The following is a 21,526-nucleotide window of genomic DNA, read 5'->3' on the forward strand; positions in this document are numbered from 1 at the left end:
GTCTAGATATATCTAGATGCATATAAATACACTATAATAAAAGTTCACAGATACATCTAGACACATCACAATAAAACCAATCAAAGACAACAGTCAAGGCAACAACAGCAAAGTAACAATATCACTTATTAAGGATGTCTCTATAATAGCCGATATCTCATTAGAAACATGAAGACCAAAGGAAGTAAAATGACAGTCAACAGTAGAAAGACAAAGGTTGACTACCAGGAATTCTATATCCATCAAGCCCTATTCTTCAAAAATCAAAGAAAAATTAAACATCCCCCCCCAAAAAAAATTCAAAGTATTTGTTACTAATAGGCCTTCCCTGAAAAAAAAGCTTTCAGGGAGTTCATCCAGTTGAAGTGAAAAAATATTAGATAGACTAAAGTGAAAAAATAGTTCAGAAGTGCAAAGGAAGAGCCTCTCTGAGATGTGCTGTCCAGACACTGGAATATAGCAACACAAAGCATCAGAGGACAAGGAAAGTGAGTCTCTGCATCTAGGAAGGATCTGAAGCATGTAAAGTTTAAGCACATAAGTAAATATAAAAGACAGTTTAGATGTACCTGTAAGCCATTCTTCCTTTGTGTTGACTTAAAAGACAAATGCATAAAGCAATACTTACAAATTTATGATAACATAGTGTATACATACAATTTGTATGACAATAACACCAAAAAAGAGGGTGAGGAAATGGACATATACAAAAGCAAGGTTTCTTTTTTTTTTTTTGTCTTTTTCCTTTTTATCGGTACCAGGGATCGAACTCATGACTGCCTGCTTACAAGGCAGGCATTTATGCCCTGAGCTAAATCCCCAGCCCCCAAGGTTTCTTTTTAAAGAGAAAAAAATTTTAAAGAAGCCAACTCTGTAGACACCTTTGGAGTTTAGTTTTATAATAGAAACTGTCTGAATAGAACTTTACATTCCTGAAAAAAGAATAAATGTGTAATCTTTTACCTTACCAAAAAAAAAAAAAGTTTCTGTATATAATAAGAATTAAACTGCCATTAATCCAAAAGATTGTTATACTGAAAAAACAAACTTTTTCTAAGTCTAGAAATTATAAATTGTTGTATCGTCAAGTTGCTCACATTTATTGCCAAGATTTGTGCATTTTTTCCATTTTCTGCAGACTTGCTAGCCATTAGTATACCACCATTATAAAACATAAAATGTCATTTTTAAAAATTTAATCAGACAATATGAAAGTAATCCAAATACAGTCCTACTAATACTGTACATACAGTTCTACAAATCTAAAATAGATCATTTAATTCCCTATACTTATAACATTCTTTTGGACACAGAGAAAATTAAACATGTATTATCTGCAAGTTTAATCTAAAATGGCCAACACTAATATAGGCATTTTTATAAACGTGAAATTTTCACATGATGCAATTAATTTAAATAATAAACAAGTAAATGGGATCATTATGTATCAGAAAATACAATATACTGAGAAAGAAAAATACTGTATACTGTTATGCCAGGTTATCCTGTGGTGAAACACTATGTTGCTTAAATTGTTCTGTTCTGACCTGTGTTGTTATGTCCTCTTTCATCTTAATCTCCCCTTTTATATATATATTTTTTTAAATAAAAAAAAGAAAAATACTGTAACACTGGGAAAGAAAATATATTTTAAAGCAACAGAGGATAAACGCAGAATAAGCCTTAGTTCTAAACATACTAGATAGGCTGTGCTTCTCAAACAATCTATAAAGGGCCAAATTATTGTTTTTGTTTTTTAAATTCCAATTCATCACAGATCAATGCTTTAAATGAATTAATAAAGGAAGCAAAAAGCATCTGGGGCTGGTTTATATCACATTCAATGAAGTCCACTAATCACATGCTTAGGTTTCATGGTATTTTCAAACCGAGATGTTCTCAATACGTTCAATTACTATAATTAACTTGTAGAAACACTTACCTTGTATACTTGTATTACAAGTATTTTTTTTTATTCTATGCTGACCTTGTGATAAGCAGCAAACTAGCACCAGTCTGCAGACTATGCTTTGTATAACAGTATTGACTATGGGAAGGAATGATAAGAGTTTCAGAGCAGAATGAGCAGTTTTGATAGATATTGAAGTGAGAAATCTATTCATGCTATGAATTCAGCAACTATATTAGGATTTCAAAAAGTAGAATAAGGTACTCAGAGAAATGCTATTGCCTTCTTTTCCTCAATCCTCATTAAAAACTCAAGAAATATTTCTCTAAGTAACTCTCACAACATTCATTGATTTCTAGTTACTGGTTTCGAAGCCAAAATTTTGAGACTAAAGCCTAATGTCCTTAGGTTTAATGGTATAGAGGACTACATTCTTCTAGTTCGCTGTATTCACATGCTTTTACCATTATTTTTACCCAAATAACTCTTCCTTACTTCTATCTATTGAAATTCTAAGCAGCTTTCAAGACATAGCTCAAATGTCTCTTTCGATTAGATTCTTTTCACAGCTAGGGTGGCAACCCATGCCTGTAATCTCAGCAACTGGGAGGCTGACACAGAAGATCAAGAGTTCAAAACGAGACAGGGCTACATAGTGAATAAATTCCAGGCCAGCCTTGGCTACACCACAAAACATATATTTTCTGTTACATTTTACATCTGTTATATGATTCTTTTATTATACCATCAACTCCTTTACTCTTCTCGTTACCTAAAGTCAAACGGTTGCTTAGAATCATCATTTTTAGATTTTCAAAGAAATAAATATAAGCATAAATGTTTGCCTAAAGCACCCTTGATAAGAAATGACATATTTATAAATGTCTTATAGTAACAATCTACTTGCCTCTAGAATGCCCAAAGAACAACTGATGGAAAAAGAAAGATGACTGAGAACCTAAAACTACTGGTTTAAAAGAATTCATATAATGACAACAAATTTTGGTGTCTTAGTTACTTTATGCTCGTCGCTGAGACAAAATACCTGATACCCAAGTTGGGAAAGGAAACATTTATTTCTTACAATTTTTGGAGATTTCAGTCCACACTCAGTTGGCTCCCAGGCAGGCGGGCATGGCTGGGCCGCCTTTTCATGGCGACTGCAAACAGCAAACGAGGACAGCAAAGACACAGCTTCTTCCTGCCATTATGACATCCTGGCTCCACCCCTAAGTGGCTGTAGCACCTAACACCATCAATCTAAACACTATACAATGAACGAATAACAAATGCACAATTCAAACTCATGAAGCCTGGGGGACACAGACATAAACCATGACATTTGGTGACACAAACATACCTCTTACCCTCACAATTCTGTTTTAGTTTGGGAGGAAAAGGAAAGAATATTAGTTGCTAATTGATTTCCCAGAAATTATCGGAAATAAAATACTAATGACAAATTTTATTTCCATGTAGTCATCTAATTCTTTGTTTTTCCAACATGCAACTTTAACATTGTTCTAATTATTTCTAAAAGACTACAGACTGCGAAATATAAACCATTAGCAAGATGATTCAGTAGTTGTTTTTTTTTTGTTTTTGTCTTTTTCATTTTTATCGGTACCGGGGATCGAACTCACGACCACCTGCTTGCAAGGCAGGCGCTTATGCCGCTGAGCTAAATCTCCAGCCCTGATTTAGTAGTTTCTGTTCAATTTATTCTTTAAGAATAAATTTTGTAATTTGATTCTGAAAAATTCACAACATCTTGAATTCAGTTGTTTTCTGCATTTGCTTCAGATCAAATCCAAGATTTTGAGCATACTAGACAAGACCTCTACCCTTGATTTATATCCCAGCCCTCTAATTTAATTTTATCACCTTTAAAGTTCCAACTAAAACTCAAATATTGCTTCAAAGTCTTTTATAATTCTGTGGTTCAAATGCATTTTTTTCATAGTCTCCCAACAGTCTGTGAGATGTTACAACTTTAATTTTACAGACAAGTAAATTGAAGATCAAAAGTGTTAAGTAAATGATATAGCTGAGATTAAAATCCAATCTTCTGACTCTATCTACCATACTCCAAACTATATACATAGTACTCACATCTCTGGATATTAATTACTATCTACCACATAAGGCTATTGTAGGAAAGGAAAGTCAAGTAACATATGTAAAATGCTTAGTTTGCAGCCTACCTTGATAAAAGGTTAAAAAATATTAATTATTATCAATATGTAGCTGTTTCTATAAAAATGTTCACTCCTCAAAACTTCCCAAATACAATAGAGATAGAAAATACTTTTCATTCATATAAAAAAAAAGCCTATTTGTCAGAGTATTACTAAATTGTTGGGGACACAGCTTATTAGAATGTGTGTTCACTATGTGCAAAGTCCTAGGTTCAGGCTCCTGCACCAAAGGGGAAATGGAGAATAACCCTAATGATTCCTGAGAATCATATTCAAATGTAAGAATCTTGTAACTAAATTCTGAATCAACCCCTAAATAATGAGTATTTACATTGGCTCAACTTTTCACAGATTTAAATAACTTTAGAGTGATCCTGCATAATAATTCATTTACTATCTTAGAATACTAAGAGATGGAAATACAGGTTACAAAGGCTATGCACATATATTTTATAAATGTTGATATTTCACAGTAAACCTGCCTTCCAACTTACATTTCCTCAGCAATATGTTTATATATCTTGACAAAATACTTCAGACTTGTTTCTAAGCTTTATAAATTTGTAATAGACTATAAACTAAGGAAAGTACCTGGGCATGGTGTCTCGTACCTGTAATCCCAGTTCTTGGTAGGCTCTCGCAGGAGGATAGTTACAAAATTAAGGCTAGTTTGGGTAACATAGTGAGTTCAAGACCAGCCTGAAATATATAGTTACACTGTTTCAAAAGACCAAAAACAAATACAAAACAAAAGATTAAGGAAACAAATTCTTAAACTTGCTGCAATGTTTCTTAAGTTTGTCACTTTTATTTTAATTCTGGGTTTTACTGGTAGAAATTATAGTGTGTGTCACACAGGCAAATTTATCAAAATTTCCTTGACTTACTGTCACATAAATTTTTAAGTCTTTCCTCTGCAATATTTTAAAATATTTGCTAATTTTTTTCTTCTCTTACTTTTAGGATTTTAAAAGTTATACTAAAGATGGGAAGTTGAGGCAGGGGGATTGTTGTGAGTTTGAGACCAGCCTGGGCTACAAAGTGAGCTCAAGGCCAGCCTAAACTACATGGCAAGACCCTGTCTCAAAAAGACAAAAAAAAAAAGGCAAGGACTATTTCAAACAAGAAAAAAATTTAAGTGTCTTAGTTACATTTTTCATTTCTCAGACAAAATACCCAACACCCAAAGCAGGAAAGATTTATTTAGTTTACAATTTGTAAAGGTGTCAATCCACAGTTGGCTGGCTCCATGGCAGGGTAGTATGGCAGAGGAGCATCACAGAGAAATACTTCATGATGTAGCAGGCAGCAAGGCAATAAGTCTCTCTTATCCTTTTATACCATCCAGGATACCAGCCTTTTGGGGGGTGCCGCCACACCCAGAGTTGACTTTCCCATTATACATTTTCTTCTCTTACTTTTAGGATTTTAAAAGTTATACTAAAGATGGGAAGTTGAGGCAGGGGGATTGTTGTGAGTTTGAGACCAGCCTGGGCTACAAAGTGAGCTCAAGGCCAGCCTAAACTATATGGCAAGACCCTGTCTCAAAAAGACAAAAAAAAAAAAAAAAAAAAAAGGCAAGGACTACATGCAGAAATACATTAATTCAACCAATGGACTAATTTAGTACCACATACCCTTAATACCATTAATCCCAGTATCACACATCCTAGATCCAGCCAGTTCTGAAAAGCTCCACCTATAAGCACATGAGGAAATAGTCTAGAACACTAACTTTGGCTCCTGGGGAAGGAAGAGAACCAAAGAACCACAAGGTTAAGCCCTGAGAGGAACCTCAGTAACAGATAATGTGTTAGCAATGTGAGCCCCAGGAAAAAACCCACAAGCAGCACCTTATCCCAAGCTGCACCTTCAGTGTGAGAGGGTTTTACTTCCTCACGGCACGCTAGCTTTGAAGAAAAAATCCAAAGCAGCCCTTACATATCTTGCAGTGTGATACTCAGGAGCCACTGTTTAAGACTGTGTGATGCAGGAATCAGAAGTTACAAAATAATCACACTTCGGAATCAATGGGCTCACCCTACTGCAACGCCTGGGTGGGAGACAGCCACAAGAGCCAATGGTTAAAGGGAGGGCTAGAAGCAGACCTGCCCCCCAAAGAAGTTTTAGCAGTGGGGACCTCTGGCTGTGAAGGAACAGTGGTCAGCAGCACTGCCCTTTAGGGAGAGGAGCCAGGCTGGTTTGCAGAATGGTTGGGTCAGAAAGCAGTTGGATCCAGCCCAGTGAATAGCTTGAGTCCCCTTGCTGCCACAGAATTCAATGGTTTGTTTCATTTCCCCATTCACCAACTTGATCATGGACAGGCTCTGCTTGGGCATTTGCTACATTCATGATTGTACAAAGAAAGGAGGTTCTGAAGCAAGAGGGAACCTCAGCAGCCCACAGACCACAACACTATTGGAAGACAGCAGTGATTCAGGGTATAGGGAAATCCACAATCAACTAAAAGCCCCTGAGTGAACGGAGTGCTGAGGCAGACAACATACCACTGACTAACCCCACCAGAGGAAACAGTTGGTCAGAACTCAGCATTTACACAGCAACAGCAATTTAAGTGGTGTGGAAACACAACAGATTACAGATGCAACTCACTATCCCTTCCCTGTATCTGGTAGATTCCAACACTGCAGGTTCTGAAAAGAAAATTACCCACTCAAACACCCTGATGTGAAGGAATTTTTTGGATTATTCTCTAAGGTTTTTTGTTTTGCTTTGTTTTGTTTGGTACATTTTAGACCTTATTTACTCTCAATTTCTCATACCAGGAAGACAATACAATGTTTACACATGTGACTCTGATTTATTTCATTTATGAGCTGTATCCATTTACCTATAAAAGTCTCCAGTTTACCCATCTTTGTGGCTGAGGAGTTCTAAGGGTTTCTTTTTTCTTCACTTTTTAAAATTTACTGTTATTTTTACCTAATTCTATTTACATTTCTTTTTTTTCTTTTTTTCTTTTTTTTTTTTTTTTTGTACTGGGAACCGAACTCACAATGCACTGAGCTAAATCTTTGGCCCTACATTTTATTCTTTAACTGGATTTTTATCTCCCTTTTTCTCCTTTCCCTTATCTTCCTTTTCAATTTTTACTTCTTCCATTTTCCTTTCCTTGCTACTCAATTTTTTATTATTACTTTTAACATTTATTAATTTTTAGCCTTTTATTTTACTCTTTACTATTATTTTCTATTATTAATGGTGATATTGCTTTTAAGGGTTTTGTCTTTGTGCACCCACCATTACTGTAGTTTGTCACTTTCTGAGTGAGTACTGGGGAATCAAGCCCTCAAAATAAGACTCGACTAAGGAAACCTTCAAATAAAAAGTAGAAGAGATATACATCCTGATACATGTACAAAAATCAATAGAGACAAAAAAGTATGAAAAAACAAAGCAATATGATTTCTCCAAATGTCCATAACTTGGCAGTACCTTAATGCAAAGTTGTTAAAGTATATGAAAATAATCAAAGAATTCAAAAGACTAAGTTTTAAAATAATTAATGACTTGAAAGGAAAACTCAACAAATGAAGAATCAAACATCTCAAAAATGAAAAGTGCAGTAAGTCAAGAAAAAATAACAAATTCAGGGGAAAGTCTCAAGGTAGACAGAATCAAGAAGATGGAATTTCTAGGTTTGAAGATAGGGTTGAAGAATCATTAGATACACATAATAACATTCAAAAGCATCAAAAAATTATGAACAAAGACCAAACTTATGAATTGCTAGTGCAGAAAAGGGTACCAAGGTTCAGATTAACTACACAGAAAATCGACAAGATAATAATCGGAAGCCAGGTTTGGTGGTGCACGCCTGTAATTCCAGCACTCGGGAGGCTGAGGCAGGAGGATTGAGGCCAGTCTGGAGTACAAAATAAGTTCTAGGTCAGCCTGAACTGCATAGTGAAACCCTGTCTCAAAAAGACCAATAAATAAATAGGAAATGTCCCAAATCTTGGAAAAAAATATAGACATCCAGGTATAGGAGGCATTTAGAATCCCAAATATGCATGCCCAAAAATGAACCTCTCCATGTCATGTTATAGTTAAAACGGCAAGAGTGCAGAATAAATAAAGAATATTGTAACTGCAAGAAAAAATCCTAAGTTACTTATAGGCAAACTCATCAGAACAACTGCAGACTTCTTTGCTCAAATCTTAAAGGTCAGCAGGGTATGGAATGATGTATTTAAGTCCTGAAAGAAATAGTCACCAGTCTAGATTGCTATATCTAGCAAGCTATCCTTCAAAATTAAGAGAAATAAAGACCTTCCGAAATAAGGATAGGCTAAAGAAATTTATGACCAACAGGGGCTGGGGATTTAACTCAGCGGCATAAGCGCCTGCCTTGCAAGCAGGCAGCTGTGATTCGATCCCTGGTACCGATAAAAAACAAAAAAGACAAAAAATAAAAATAAAAAGAAAAAGAAATTCATGACCACTAAGTCAGCCCTGTAGAAGATGCTTCAAGGAATTTACACAACAGAACAGGAAGAATAGGTAAGATATTGAGAATTAGCAAAGAATCAAACATTAGAGAAGCAACAGAATGACAGGAATTAATAAGTACATACCTCTCTACAATTACTCTAAACGTAAATGGCCTTAGCTAGGTATGGTGGCACAGGTCTGTAATCTCAGCATTTGGGAGACTCAGGCAGGAGAGCTACTATGTGTTTCAAATCAGTCTGGGCCTCACAATGAGCTAAAGATTAGCCTAAACTACACAGTGAGACCTTGTCTCAAAATAAATAAATAAACTGTCTTAAGTCTGCAATTAAAAAACACATAGTAGATGCCCTCAAGCATCACAATGAAACTGCTTTAGAAGTTGCACAGAGGCAACGTGGGCCAGGAGGAGAACAGAGCTCCAGAGATCCGGCCATGGAGGGACTCAGGCAGCTTATTCACCCGCCTTCTTTTTAAGTACCTCTAAGGCAGGCCAGGAGGAGAACAGAGCCCCAGAGATCCAGCCATGGAGAGACTCGGGCAGCTTATTCACCTGCCCTCTTGGTAAGCATCTCCAGGTTGGGCCTGGAGGAGAACCATTACCTGTGAACCTACTGCCACGTGAGCTGAAAATCAAGCACCCTTCTCCCACCTGTCCCCTCCCCCCACAGCTACTGGGGATAGATTTTTCAACATCTCTTGGGAGGATGACCATATGCAGTATAGCAAATATGGGGGATTTCCTTCTATCTTCTGTTCGAAGGCATAGGTTATTTTCACTGTTTTGTTATGTTTCTTTTGCTCTATTCAGTATTCTCAATTAGTTTTATAATGTTCTATTTTTGGTTTGATTTTGCAATACCTAATCGACTGCACAACTATGTTAAGTTAAAACGATATACCATAATACTTACTACTAGTATCCTAGTATCCTGCTGTGAAATCCCGTACCAATTTCACTGCATTGTCTCGATTGGCTTTGTTCTATCTTGTGCTATTGCATTTTTACTACTTTCATGTAGGGAGTGGTGCGACCGCCCCATTGTTGCCTCCCTGCCTCTCTCCTATGGGCGTATGATGCACCTGCCTACATTGACCATAATCCTCTCCTGCTTATGTCACATACCCAGACGTGACGATGACCTATCAGAAACCACCCCATAGCCTCTTCCTGTCCCACCAACCCACCCTTGGCCTATAAAGGATGCGACCACTTCCTGAATAAACGAGGCTTGATCAGATTCTCTCGACTTGCTTCAATCTCTCTTTGTCTCCTCCCTGTTCTATTCATCCCCATTCCCACTCCAGGTATACTCCACGGATTGATCTGCGGGCTGGATCAAGTGGCGCCCAGCGTAGGGGCTCCTGGCATGGGGGAGTCAACAAGGGAGCCGTTCGAGAATGCCAACTAAAAGTGGGAGCAAATTGAATCAAGGAACGAGGCTAAAAGTGAAAGCAAATTGAATCAAGGACCGAGGCCTGCGCAGATGATCGCCTGACCTGCCGCCCGAGTCACAGTGAGTGAACAGCAACCCCATTCCCTTTCCCAGACATGGGTCAAGCATTGAGCGAACATGAATTGTTCGTGGGAGGCCTTAGCAAGGCATTAAAGACAAGAGGGGTAAAAGTTAGAACAAAAGAATTATTGTAGTATTTTCAGTTTATCCATAAAGTTTGCCCTTGGTTCTCCCTAGAGGGCTCTGTAGATACCAAGAGGTGGAAAAGAGTAGGAGATACTCTAAAAAATTATTATAGGGTTTTCGGTCCAGAAAAGGTTCCGGTGACCACCTTTGCATACCAGAATTTAATCTCTGAGCTCCTGACCCAGCAGCATGCAGATCCTCAGATTGAGGAGACGGTCGCACAAGGCCCTCCGAGCTACACAGCCTTATAGTGCCCCTAAGATGGTGCCTGCCTCCGGCAAGCCTCGTGGCACTCTTAAAATGGCACCTGTGTCTGGCAGCCGACCCTTACTGGTTCTCGTGGCCAGGCCCTCTCCTACAGGGGGATTAACTCAAAATTGGGAATGCAAAACTAAACCCCAAATTATACCCAAACTAAATAACCAACCAGGGTCTTACCCACAGGAGTACAAGTCATATCACATAGAGGTGCATAGCTCCTGTTATGATGCTGTACAAGAATGTACTGGCTGGGGCTGGGGATTTAGCTCAGCAGCATAAGCGCCTGCCTTGCAAGCAGACAGTCATGAGTTCGATCCCTGGTATTGGTAAAAATACAAAAAAAAAAAAAAAGAAAGAATGTACTGGCTTAGATAATGCCACTTATTTTACAGCCATACTTACAAAAATAAAAATGGCAGCAGCTGGAGGCGATTGGGGCCTCAACCCCTCTGTATCGAGAAGCCCCATATACACCCAAGCCTCCTGCAAAGGCGAAATCAACAAGCCGGTCTGTTGGTATAAGAGGGCTCCAATCCATGTCTCAGATGGGGGAGGTCCTTAAGACAAAATGAGAGAACTTTATGTTGAGAAAAAACTAAAAGAAATAGAAGACAGTCTATTCCCAAAGATCAATTACCATCCGTTAGCTCTCCCCAAATCACGGGGTGTGGATTTAGATCCACAAACTTATGATATCCTCTCAGCTACTCACTATGTACTTAACCTCACTAACCCTGCTTTAGCGCAAGACTGCTGGTTGTGCATGACTTTAGGCAGTCCTATGCCCTTAGCCATCCCCTCCAACTCAACAATTGACCCCTCTCGTGATCAATATAATTTTACCTGTAGACCTTCACAATCATTTCTAGTCCAGCCATTAATAATACCCAACACATCCATGACCTGCCTACAGGGCTCTCTCCAAAATGATTCTACCCTTATAGATATGGGCCACCTCCTGTCCACGGCCTGTGTTCAATTTGTCAATCATACAGGCCCCGTGTGCCCCCCGAAAGGGCACATTTTTGTCTGCGGTAATAATAGGACCTATACCTATATTCCAGCCAATTGGACAGGAACATACATAACTGCTTCCCTCCTGCCCGACATAGATATTATCTCAGGTGACCAACCTGTCCCGGTGCCAACACTTGATTACATTGCTGGCCGCCAAAAACGAGCAGTAACACTGATCCCGCTTTTGGTGGGAATGGGCATCACTGGCGCTGTAGCCACAGGTACTGCTGGCTTTGCCACTGCCTTAGATAAATATGCTGACCTGAACAACCAGTTGTAAAAGATGTTCAAGCTTTATCCTTTACGATAAAAACTCTTCAAAACCAATTAGACTCGCTGGCAGAGGTCATCTTATAAAACAGACGAGGGCTAGACCTGCTCACAGCAGAGCAGGGGGAAAATCTGTCTTGCCTTACAGGAAAAATGTTGCTTCTATGTCAATCAGTCCGGTGTTGTGCGAGACAAGCTCCAAGAAACAAAGAATGGCTTCAACAGCGACGACAACAAATGGCCGCTAACTGCTTCTCCTGGATGGGGGGGGGGGACTTTTCCCTTACCTAGCACCCCTTTTGGGTCCCCTAGCTGTCCTGTTGCTTCTCCTCTCTGTGGGTCCTTGTATTTTTCAGAGGATTATGACGCTCATTAATAACAAGATAGACTTCAATCCCTGGTACTAATAAAAATGAAAAAGACAAAAAAAAAAAATAACAAGATAGACGTATTTATGGCAAAGCCCATTCAGATACACTACCACCAGCTGGAGATGGCAGATCAACAAACCTACCGGGAAGGAATTCCCACGAGTGGCCCATATGACAATGTGGCCTAACTACTCTGGGGCAATGGACAGGCAGCCAGAGACAGGCAACTAACTAGGACATGCATGTTACTCCACAGGTCGCCTAAGACAGGCATAGGACCAACTGCTGTCCTGCAAGCCCATGACGGGTAAGTCCTGGTTGGGTTCATGTAATGAGGTTCAATGACCTAAGACACATGCTATCCTCACAGGGCCTGCCATACTCCTGATTAAATAATATAGAAAGGGAGGAGATATAGGGAGCAGTGAGACCGCCCCAGTGGTGCTGCCTCCCCACCTCTCTCCTATGGGCATATGATGTACCTGCCTACATTAACCATAACCTCTCCTGCTTATGTCACATACCCAGACGTGACGATGACCTATCAGAAACCACCCTGTAGCCTCTTCCTGTCCCACCAACCCATCCCTGGCCTATAAAGGATGCGACCACTTCCTGAATAAACGTGGCTTGATCGGATTCTCTTGACTTGCTTCAATCTCTCTTTGTCTCCCCTCTGTTCTATTCATCCCCATTCCCCTCCAGGTATACGCCACAGATTGATCCTAGGCCGGATCACTTTTAAAATTAAAAAAAAAAAAAAAATACAAGTTAAGACTCATGCATGTGTAGAATCTATAAACAGTTTATGAGAACTGATCTTATGACACATGATGAAATGAACAGATACTTTGAAGAAAAAGAGACACTAAAATACCCAGTGCGAATCCTGGAGTGCCATAATGGGAAACCCAGCAATAGTAGTATTCTTTGTTCAGAGTGATATTAGCCTGCTTGGGTTTATTCAGTCTCAACATAATTGAAGATATGGATAACTGTATTTATGTTTAAGTGTATAGGATTGATAACCATATTTCTAAGTTTTTACTGGATAGCTGAACAGAACTGGTTGCAATCTCACTGTTTGAATCCCCACTTTATATGCTCCACTTTAGTATCTTGAATAACTATTTGTAAGAAGACAATCTGTAATCATCAACTAGTGATTTCTTACTGTTTATTTTTTTCTTTGAAATTATGTATTATTTCTACCCATTTTCTGTTTTGTTTAGTCTTTCTTTAAATTTTAAAAAGAAGACACTACAGTACCCAGTGCTGATCACGGAACGTCATGATGTGAAATTCAGCAATACTATTATTCTTTGTTCAGAATGATTTTAACCTACTTTAGTTTGTTTAATCTAAACATAAATGAAGATATGGATAACTGCATTTATGTTTAAGTGTATAGGATTGACAACCATGTTACTAAGTTTTTGTTAGACAGTTGATCGGAACTTTTTGCAGTCTCTCTCTTTGAATTGGCACATGTTCCATTTTTGTACCTTGAACAACTGTTTGTAAAACGATAACATCAACTAGTGATTTCTTACTGTTTATTTTTTTCTCTGAAGTATGTACTATTTCTACCTATTTTCTGATTTGTTTAGTCTTTCTTTAAATAAAAATTTTTTTAAAAACACATAGTAGACTGAATAAAAAAAAAACAAGACCCAAGTCTGCTGCCTGTAAGAAATATACCTTACTAGCAAAGATATACATTGACTGAAAGTGAAAGAACAGAACATTACACCGTCCAACAGAATATGAAAGCAAGCAGGAGTATGTATACTCATATTTGACACAGCTGACTTCAAGATAAAAATCAGTGAAATGAGACAAAGAAGGCATGTTTCTATTGGTAAAGGGAAAAACCCACCAAGAAGATTCAACATTTGTAAATACATACGCACTGAACATTGGTGCCCCCAATTCCATAAGACAAACATGCTTGACACAGTAGGACACAGGTCTCAATATGCCGATACTGGGTGGCTCTGATACTCACTTTCACAAATAGACAACCAAATAAACAAACATAAAATTAAACTACACCATGGATCAAACAGACTTTACAGAGTCTATAAAACGTTCCATCCAAAAAGTACAGAATATACATTCTTATTCAACAAGTCATAGAATATTCTTCAACAAGATCATTTTAGGCTGCAACACAAACCTTAACAAATATACAGAGAAAGAAAAATAAGTCTTTACATGTTGCCCAAATCATAATAGAATGAAACTAGAAATCAATAGAAACTATAGTAACCATACAAACATATGAAGACCGAACAATTCAGTTTTCAACAATCAGTGGTTTATTCACAAAATCAAGGAAGACTTCCGGGAGAACATGGCGGACAGATAACAGCAGCTACGGAGGCTCTCTGAAAGACTCGGCTCAGAAGTCAGGAATGGTGCGGAATAATGAGACATAAGCAGGTGGAGATATGCTCTGCTGACCCGGGAACGAACTGGACTGAGAGAAACCAACTTGGAGTGCAGTCCTGGTGCTAGAACAGGAACAGAGGGGCCTCAGTGTGGAGGCTGAAGCCCGCGCCTTTGGAAGCCGTGATTTGGGTTTCCCGCCACACAGTGGCTGCGTCTACATGGGCTTGGCAAGGAGAGAGACGTGCAGAAGCTCTGAGAATGGGAATCGGCGAACGGAGTTGAAAGCAGGATGGGCAGGGAGCCGTGCACTGACTTGTGGTGAGGTGAGTGAGAGAAACTGACACTCTACCACAGTTTGACTCCAGCGGAGGACATTCTGGGACTGGGCAGACTTGCGGGAGCAGGGCGCTGCGGCGACTTCAGCCACGTATCCCCCTCTCAAGTGGGATTGGTGAGAAGTGCCTAGCCTACGTGATGCTGCTGGCGGACCCAGTAGGCTAGCCCAACCCAGATCCCAGAGCCTGAGGGTGGCCTGGAGGGGTGGGCCCCGCCTAGACTGCTTGGTCTAGAACTTCCTGGTGTGCTGCGGTGGGCGGGAACACCTAGCCAGCGCAATTCGATCAGGCTGTGGCTGACAGGGAGGGAAGCTGGGCCTCCTATATAAGCTAGCATATATAAGGAGCAAAGAATATGGGAAGAGGCCTCCTCGGCCCCTAATCCTGAGAAACAGGTAATAGCGGACACCACACCAATAGACATAAAGCGTCATCTAGAGAGCCTCATAGATCAGTTCAGGAATGAAGTTATTAATGACCTGAAGCTAGAAGTAAGCAGAATAGTTAGAGAAATGCTAAGCACCACCCAAGAAAAAAACGGATGGTGGAATGGAAGAACAGAAAAAGAGGGGAGAATTGTTTGATGGAGAAAATAGAGAAAGCATAGAATACGTGAAGCAGGTTCAAAGGGACTACCAGGAAGCTAAAAACTCTATCGAAAACTGGCTAACAGCTTGAAAGAAACTAAGGACAGACTATCTGAATTGGAGGGCAGATTTGTAATATGGGAGAATGAAATGAAAAACTTCTTAAAAATAACAAAGAAACAAACAGCAATAATACAAAGACAAGAAGATGATAAGAGGATCCATAACTTAAGAATTAAGAACATTAAAGAAGAAGTAGGGACACAAACAAATGAACTACAAAAGCTACTCACAGAAATAATCCAGGAGAATTTTCCTAATTTAGCAAAAGGTAAAGATACTCAGATGTATGAGGCATACAGGACCCCAGCCACCTACAACCCAAACAGAGCAACACCCAGGCATATAATAATTAAAATTCCAGAAGTTCAATACAAGAACAGAATATTAAAAGCTGTCAGAGACAAGAAACAGACCACTTACAAGGGAACACCCATCAGAATTACAGCAGATTTCTCTGCACAAACCATCAAATCACGAAGAGCGTGGGGGGAAATAATTCAAGCTTTGAAAGATAATAATCTCCAGCCAAGATTGAGATATCCTGCACAACTGTCCCTGGAAATTGATGGAAAAACAAGGTGCTTCCAGGATAAAGAGGAACTAGGGGAATATGCAACCACCAATTCAACTCTACAGAGAATACTACAGGATATTCTAAAAAAGAAAAATACAAAGAATCCAGAAATAGTGGCAGAGAGGCCACAATGAATGGAGCAGAAAACAAAATGAAGAAGACAAACTGACAACTAATGACAGAAAAAGAGCTCAACAGAAATGAGGCAGAAAAGACTGGATGATAGGAACAGCTATTTTGGAGAAAATGACATCTTAATAGGTAATACTGATTTAGTACCATCTTGTTTTGAAGTCTCATCAAGCTTTTGTTCTTCTGTCTCCATTGGTCTAAACAGGTTGTATCTTATTGGATTTTATTATGTACGATAGTATAAGCAAAAACTTTTAAAGACAAGGAGATTATACAGAAACCATTGTTCATTTTCTGTTAGTTGATTCTAAATACCTTGTAATGCTGTCATTCTCTTAAATGGTTTTACATTGTTTTGATATATTTGATGCTACAGTATACGAAGGTGTACTCAAGGATTTCAAGGAAAGAGAAAATATGGTAACTACTTTTATGTCAGGATTATCTTGTGGTGAAAAACTATTCTGCTTAAATGGTTACGTTTTGATCTGCACTGTTTTGCTGTTATGCCCTCTTTTATCTCAATCTCCACTCCATTATTAACTTTTTTATTTTTATCCTTTTAATTAAGGGAAAAATAAATAAAAATAGCAGGATATATTATAGTAACCCACTTTGACTTTCCATTATCTTGATTTGAAGCCCTGTGTTACTCTCACCATCTTGTTTTTGACTGATGTCCCCCTATTCTGTTTTGCTGGATAGTACCAGGTTCGAAAGTTTAGGCAACAGCTGTGAAGATAGTGAGATTCATTATGACGCCCATTCTCGATGACTTTTATCTACTTTTGAAGACCTACAATGTCTCCAATGTTTTGGTTTTGTCGGTTTTGTTCTTTACTGTTTTGTTCAATTTTATTATAACTGATGATATAGGCAATTCTATTAGAGATAGCGGGAGGCATTATGGTAACCTTATTGATCACCTTGTATTATGCTTTTACATTATCTATTATGTCCACCCTTTTGATTTGATTGACTCTGTTCTGTTATGTCACATTTGGTTCTACTTCCTTCCAAAAAAGTAGTAAGAACTGTGGGAGTAACAAAACCCAAAATGTGTAATTGTCATTGAACAAAAGAGAGGAAAAGAAAGTGCTCTAAATGATATAACTGCAGGTATATTTGAGTGTATAAGATAGAAAATGATATCACTGAGTTTTATTGGATCATTGAACAGAACTGTGTGCAGTATCATTGTTGGAATGTCCACTTCACAAGCTTTAATTTTGTGACTTGAACAATTATTTCTAAGATGACAATATGTAATCCATTAACTAATGATTTCCTACTGTTTATTTTTTTCTGTAAATCTGTATAACTTGTACACTTTCTCTGCTTTTTTTTTCTCCTTAAATAAAATTTTTAAAAAATCGTGTAATCCCAATACTCTAGAAATCTGAGACAAGAAAATCACAAGTTCAAATCCAGCCTGGGCAACTTAATGAGACTCTGCCTCAAAATGAAAAATGAAAGCTAAAAAAGGATGGTTACTGGCTTTCCTACCCTCTGTCTGCCATAAACTGTTTTACTTCTACAATAATTGTCTGCCATGTCACCCTGTCTTGGAGCCAGACAAGTATGCACTGAAACCTCTATAAACTGTGAATTAAATAACTCTTTTTAACTAAATAAATTTTTTCTCCCTTTAATTTTGGGTGTCTGGTATTTTGTCTCAGCAACAACAGAAAAGTAACTAAGACACAAGTACATCCAAAGGAAATAAAATCAGTAAAAATTAAGAGGAGCACTGTACATTGTTGGGTGAAGTGTACATTAATGGAGCTATTACAGAAAAATGATACAGAGGTTCCTCAAAGAACTAAAAATACCATATGACCCAGCTATCCTACTACCAAGAATATATCCACAGACAAACCAATATACTGAATCCCTAGTCACAATCTCCAAGTCATAAAATCATCTGAGTATCTATCAATGGATTAAGAAACAAAATAATGAAACATTGATCAAGAATGAAGTTCTGTCATTTTCTAGCAACACAGATGGAACTAGAAGACATTTATAGTAAATGAAGTCAGCTAGGCAAAGGAAAAACAAATATTGAGTGTGGTGACAAGCAGGTTTCAAGTTTGATTTCTGGTACCCCCTCCAATAAATAAATAAATACTTATACATAAAATTAAAAAATCAGCTGTCAAAATTAAACCGAGTACATAAAGAATCTAAACAGATTGATAACATGCAATGAGATCTGAAGTAGTAACAAAGTTTCCCAACAAAAAAAGCCCACCTCTAGACAGGGTCACAGCTGAATTTTACTAGTCCTTTACAGAAGTAGCACCAATGCTCCTCAAACTTCCACAAAATAAATGGAAGGAATACTTCCAAAGTCATTGTACAATGTCAAATAACATCCTGATACCAAGCCAGAAAAACACTCCCAAGAAAGAAAACTATAGACCAATATCCTGGATGAACACAATGCAAAAGGTCTTAATAAATACTGAAAAACAAATTTCAACACCACATTAAAAAGATCATACACTGTAACTGAGTCTCATGCCAAGGATTCAAGTATGGTCCAACATACACAAAAGAAATGTTACAAATCCATAAACATACTCAATGATATAAATTGCACAATCATTTCACATGATGCAGAAAGAGTCTTCCAACAAAATTTCATATCCATTCATGACACAAGCCCCAAAAAGCTAGATACTAAATGGGCTTGCCTCCATCTAGTAAAGGCCTCATATGACAAACCAATAGTCAACATCATTATGAATGGGGCAAAACTGAAAGCACATCCTCTAAAAATCAGGAATAAGGCAAGGAAGTCCACTCGTAACCATCCCTATTCAATACAGTTCTTGAAATTTTAACTAGAGGAATTAGGCAACAGAAAGAAATAACAGTAAGTCAAATTATCCTTATTTACAGACATACAATCTCATAAGTCCCCAAAGAGTATATAAAATGAAATTTAGCACTGATAAACAAATTCACCAAAGTAGCAGGATTTTTTTAAAAGCAACACTAAAAAAATGAATAGCTTTTCTATACACCAGCAATGAACTAGCTGAGAAAGAAACAAGGAAAACAATTCCATTCACAATAGAACAACAATTCTATTCCAATTCAAAATAAATAAATACCTTGTGATCAGTATAATCAAGGAGATAAAATACCGCTACAATGAAAATTTCAGAAGAAATTGAAGATGACACTAAAAGAGAAAGACCTCCCATGTTCATAATTGATGCAATAGTTAAAATGATCGCCATTACTAAAAATGATCTACATATTCAAAGCAATTCCTATAAAAATTTCAATGACATTCTTCACAGAACTAGAAAAAAAATCCTAAAATTCATATGAAAATATAATAAATCCAAAATAGTCAAGCAAGCAATTGGGGTGGCAGGGAGCAAATGTGAAGGCATCACAATACCCAATTATTTCAAATTATTTTACAAAGTTTTAGTAACAAAAACAGCATGGTACTGGTACAAAAAAATACACACACAGACAACCCATGAAACTACAGTCATCTGATTCTGAAGAAGCCAAAAACATACAATGGTTAGAATAACTGGTTTTGGGAGAAATGGGTATCCACTTATAGAAGATTAAAGTCAGATTCCTATCTCTCACTCTGTATACAAATCAATGCAAAATGGATCAAAGGCCTGGGAATAAGAAAACTTTGAAGCTGATAAAAGAAAACATAGAGGAAACACTTGAAGCCACAGATACAGGCAAAGACTTCCTGGATAAGATTCTAGTAACAAAGGAAATAATAGTAAGAATCAACAAATGGGACTACATCAAATTAAAGTTTCTAGACAGCAAAGGAAACAACCAAAAGAAACAGCCTCTAGAATGGGAGAGAACCTTTGTCAGCTACTCTTCTATTACTCAGCTATTATGCTATTAGAGGACTAATATTTAGAGAATATAAAGATTGGTTCCCAGCACCAAAAAAGAGAGAAAGAAAAAAAATCAGTGTATAAAGATCTCAAAAAATTACTCCCCCCATAATCAAATAGTCCAATAAATGGCCAAATGAATTGAATAGACACTTCGCAAAAGAAGTACAAAGACTCAACAAGTATATGATAAAATGTTCATCATCTTTAGCCATAAGGAAATGAAAATCAAAAACTACATTGAGAGAGCTGGGGATTTAGCTCAGCAACATAAGCACCTGCCTTGCAAGTACACAGTCCTTAGTTCAATCTGTGGTACCAAAACAAAACAAAAACTACATTGAGATCCACCTCGATCTTGTCAGAATAGCTATCAAGAATACAAAAAACAATACTGTATAATAGTACAATTACTACAGAAATTAGTATGGAGGTTTCTCAAGAAACTAAAAACAGAGTTGTCATTTAACTCAGTTCTATCACTGCTTAGTACACACTTGAAGGAATTAAAGTTAGCATACTACATAGGGATACCTGCATACCCATGTTGTGTATGGAGGAGGACACAATTCACAACTGCCAAGATATGGAACCAGCCTAGCTGCCCATCAACAGATGAATAAATGGATAAGGAAAATATGGGATACATTATTTAGCTACAAAAAAAGAACCAAATTTGGTCTTTTATAAGAAAATGGATAGGTCTGAGTATGCAGGGCAAAATAAGCCAGATTCAGAAAGATGAAAGTGCATGTTCTAAGAAGTGGAATCTAAAAAAGATGACATTAAAGTAGAAGAAAAACTATTATTAGTAAGGGGAAAAGGAATAGATCAGGCATGGTGGCACACACCTGTAATACCAGTACTGGAGAGGTTGAAGCAGAAGAATCACTGTGAATTTGAGGACGTCTTGGGCTACATAATGAGTTCAAGGCCAGTCTAGACTACACAGCAAGACCCTGTCACAAAAACAAAACAAAACAAAAGGAAGGGAATAAGAGGGAGAGACAAGAGGTATAAAAGACGATAATACAGGGAATATATTTGATAAAAAAATACATATTGAAACATGATACTTGTAAAATTAATAGGCACTAGCTACAGTTCCATGTGAACACTTATGGAAAACTGAAAAGGTTAGAAAAACTGTCCAATTGTGTCATGAGGCCAGCCCTATCTGGAATCAAAACAAGAACATTAAAAGACAATGAAAACACAGATCAATATCCCTCATGAACATTACCAAAAAAAAAAAAAAAAAAAACTTTCTCAGTTCAAAGCCATAAGTATATAAAAAAGACAATATATCAACTTCAGCTTAATACAATGAAATAAAGTTGATTTTTTTTTGGCACCAGGAATCAACCTCATGACCTTGTGCTGCTGAGCTACTCCCCAAGACC

General features: G+C 37.6%; 1 protein-coding gene across 7 annotated transcripts in view; it reads right to left on the minus strand.

The window, feature by feature from the left end:
• Positions 1–21,526, minus strand: part of Ralgapa1 (Ral GTPase activating protein catalytic subunit alpha 1) — a 240,660-nt gene that overhangs the window by 205,286 nt on the left and 13,848 nt on the right. Inside the window, exon 2 of one of the 7 annotated variants that reach the window (XM_063246662.1) lies at positions 10,887–11,041. The exons of 5 other annotated variants lie outside the window; for them this stretch is intronic. The gene's annotated coding sequence lies outside the window, so the exon portion shown is untranslated. Of the gene's footprint in view, positions 1–10,886; positions 11,042–20,974; positions 21,083–21,526 lie in introns of all 7 variants that reach the window. One more of the 7 variants, XM_063246663.1, reaches the window with a different exon arrangement.

This window comes from Cavia porcellus, unplaced genomic scaffold (genome assembly GCF_034190915.1).
Source record: "Cavia porcellus strain 051 isolate PalLab524CR breed Dunkin Hartley unplaced genomic scaffold, mCavPor4.1 scaffold_1, whole genome shotgun sequence".
Taxonomy (NCBI): domain Eukaryota; kingdom Metazoa; phylum Chordata; class Mammalia; order Rodentia; family Caviidae; genus Cavia; species Cavia porcellus.